Here is a 685-nt window from a genome sequence, read left to right on the forward strand (position 1 = left end):
TATATATAGTTCAAGTATATCTGTATAAGTAACACTTTATTAACTGCCTATTGAATCAACTAATTGGTTACCTTATGGATTCTTTAATAGAGTAAGAGAATCTCGGAGAAAACTCTCTAAATTTTAATTAAATTTTAACTAAAATGGTTAAAAAATTAATTTTAGCTAATATTTTTTTCGTTAGTCTCTCCAACCATACTCTTCATTTTGACTAAACATAAAGTTTTTTTTTTGCTATTTATTGAATTTTAAATATACATAATTTTCTTGAATTAATAAAAGAACCTTAAGTTTAAAGAATAAAATAATCAAAAGATACAATGATTAGTCTTCATGTTAGGTATATTTAGCCAGTGTGTCAAAAATAACTAACTATTTTAGTTGATGATTGGAGCTAAGAAAAGCTTAAAAAAAAAAAAAAAAAAAAAATCATTCACTATTTTAGTTAAAAGTCATGAAATAGCGAACATGGTCGGAATTGTTCTAACAGAGATATTTTTCGCGTAGAAAATAAGGCCTTGTTCGTTTCGCTGATTCGAGTTTAGAATTTGAGTTTTGCTACAGTAAAAAGCTCTCACAAATAATCACATCTAACTTTTTTACTACAATAAAAAACTCTCACATACAATCACATCTCAACTCAAATTCTAAACTCGAATCATCGAAGAACGAGGCCTAAAATTCT

Source organism: Morus notabilis, unplaced genomic scaffold (assembly GCF_000414095.1).
Source record: "Morus notabilis unplaced genomic scaffold, ASM41409v2 Scaffold49, whole genome shotgun sequence".
NCBI classification, from domain to species: Eukaryota; Viridiplantae; Streptophyta; class Magnoliopsida; order Rosales; family Moraceae; genus Morus; species Morus notabilis.